Genomic DNA, 3,054 nt, shown 5'->3' on the forward strand with positions numbered 1-3,054 from the left:
GAGGCCGAGGTGGGCGGATCATGAGGTCAGGAGATTGAGACCATCCTGGCTAACACACTGAAACCCCGTCTCTACTAAAACTACAAAAAATTAGCCGGGCGTGGTGGCGGGCGCCCGTAGTCCCAGCTACTTGGAAGGCTGGGGCAGGAGAATGGCGTGAACCCGGGGGACAGAGCTTGCAGTGAGCTGAGAATTGCTGAAATGATGAGAAAGATGCTTAATTTTTTTACTTCTTTCTTCATATTATTTTACTAGTGATAAAGAACATCTGTGAATTCTCCAATTTTGGAAACGTAATTTAATAGAAGATTTTTTTAAACTGAAGAATATATGCCATGCATCCTATCTTTCTGGAGTGGCGCAGATTCAAGATTTGGTCTTCCTCCAGGTGACAGAGTAAATCCATCTTCTGCTTAGCTGAGTTAAGCCAATAAGTTTCCTTAGGCAACCTGATTCTTTGCCTGATCTTTTGATATATTAACTTTTTTTTTTTTTTTTTTTTTTGAGACAGAGTCTCGCCCTGTCACCCAGGCTGGAAAACAGTGGTGTAATCTTGGCTCACTGCAACCTCTGCCTCCCAGGTTCAAGCGATTCTCCTGCCTCAGCCTCCCCAGTAGCTGGGATTACAGGCACGTGCCACCACACCCAGCTAATTTTTTTGTATTTTTAGTAGAGATAGGATTTTAGCATTTTGGCCAGGCTGGTCTCGAACTCCTGACCTCAGGTGATCTGCCCACCTTGGCCTCCCAAAGTGCTGGGATTACAGATGTGAGCCACCATGCCCGGCCATGATGTATGAATATTTTTACGTTTTTATTTCTTGAAAAAAGTTCTAGTGTAGTCATTCTATCATAAGGCTAACTAGACACAGCATCTCTAACCAAACTATGCCATGCCATCATACGCATCCCAATAACTCCAGGAAGGATGTTTTGTGGTTAAGTGAGAAAGAGGTGTCAATCCTTGGCAAGAAGGGGGGTAATGTTCCCAAAAGTGAATGTAAGATGAAGATTTGAAAGCTGTTCCAATGAGATCTCTTTGGTTCCTTCCATTCTAGCCCAGTCTCCTTGCTTCCATCAGCCACCACTGCAGTTCAGTCGGGCCAAACAGCTGTACAATTGAGAGGGATTTAAACTGTCCCCCAAGTTTGCCTCCTACGCTGCACCCAGAGTTCGGCTGAAGATGCCAACAGGTGCCATGCATCCATGCCAGCACAGGTGTCCCTTGGTGAGAAAGGCCCTCACAGCCACCATAACCATCCAGTGGGGCTTGGCAATCAAGAACCTAATTAAAAGATAACTTGTCAAGAGAAGCTCTAGTTGAAGTCTGCCCCATCTTTACATGAAAAATATGTGGCTCTGTTATAACAGTGGTCAAACCTCTCTCAAAACTATGAGACCCTGGGAGAAAGCAGTGACATTCTTCTATTTGTTCTTTTCCCAAGAATAGGGAACAAAAAATTACTTTCCTCTGCTTTTCAGTAATTACCAAATCAAATGGCCTGAAGCTTTCTTACTATCTAACCAGAAAGCGGATCCCTTGCCAGATTCCTAGTTGATAAAGTCATCACCAGACACCGTATTGTGGCTCCTAGGCTTTCATCTGGGGACATAGATTGGAAGGGAAAAAAGGCACAGGCTTTTACTGGTCTGGGAACGGTCAGATGATAAAATCGGGATCTGTGATGAGCCAGCAAGCAACCGCTGGGAGGCAAGATTATTTGAACACTAATTATTCTTCTGTGCCTGATAGTTCAGGAAGACCCATGAGCCTATATTTCTCCCCATGCTTCAACTGCACATATAAAATTGCTGTTTATACCAACTCTCTCCTCCAGGCAGCTGTTTACCCAAGTGAGAGGCAGGACTTTGGAGTTCATCAGCTCCAGCAAATTTTCAGGAAGGAGCCCAGTATATTCTCTTCTACCCACGTGTTCCGAACTTATTACAGACAAGACAGCGGGAGGATCTCAGAGAACAAGGGCCTAAAACTAGTGACTACTGAGGTTACAGATAGAGTGGACAACAGACATTTGCCTCCTTAACATCCATTCTACCTTTTTTTGCCTACAGCTAAAGACTTTTGTTTCAGGAGTATATCAGTCTGAGTTGTCCAGGAAAACTGAGTGGGCACACACACACACTCACTCACACACACACACACACACACACACACAGAGAGAGAGAGAGACTTATTATGGGAATTAGCGCACATGATTATGAAACTGAGAAGTCCCACCATCTGCTGTCTGCAAGCTAGAGAAGCAGGAAAGCCAATGGTAATTCAGTCTGAGGCCAGAGGCCTGAGAATGGTGTGGGGACTGCTGGTGTAACTCCTAGAGTCCAAAGGCCTGAGAACCAGGAGCTCCAGTGTCCAAAGGCGGGAGAAAACAGATGTCCCAGCTCAAGGAGAGAGAGTGAATTTGCCCTTCCTCTTCCTTTTTGTTTTATTAGAACTCTCAAACAGATGAGATGATACCTGCCCACACTGATGAAGATTATCTTCTTTACTCAGTCTACTGATTCAAGCACTAATCTCTTTTGGAGACACCCTCCCAGACACACCCAGAAATAATGTGTTGCAAGCTATCTGGGCATCCCTTAGCTCAGTCAAGTTAACACCTAAAATCAGCCCTCACAAGAATCTACCTCTCCTTCTCTCAGTCAAAGCACTGCATTCTCTGCAATAATCCAATAGCACCCATAATATGCAATAGCACCAATGAGATGAAATGGAACTTTTGCTGGGACTTCTGGAAAAGTGACCTGATATGTTTTCCCCTGAGACTTGAAGGTGAGAAGAGGTGAGCGTGGAGTTGTGCAGCCACCGTGACCCCAAAGGAAGAGACTCTGAGAATAAGGCCAAGATGAAGGTGGCTGGGGTCATGACATACATAGAAAGGGGGCGTGATGGCAGCACTGTGAAAACAAGCAGCCCCCCAGGCCCAGAGCGTCACATGAATAATAAATTCCCTTTTTGCCTAAGCTATTTGGGGTAGGACTGCTTTTGTCGAGTGCTAAAGAAAGCATCCTGTCTGATAAGACATGATATGGC

This window comes from Pan troglodytes, chromosome 10 (assembly GCF_028858775.2).
Source record: "Pan troglodytes isolate AG18354 chromosome 10, NHGRI_mPanTro3-v2.0_pri, whole genome shotgun sequence".
Classification (NCBI taxonomy): Eukaryota; Metazoa; Chordata; class Mammalia; order Primates; family Hominidae; genus Pan; species Pan troglodytes.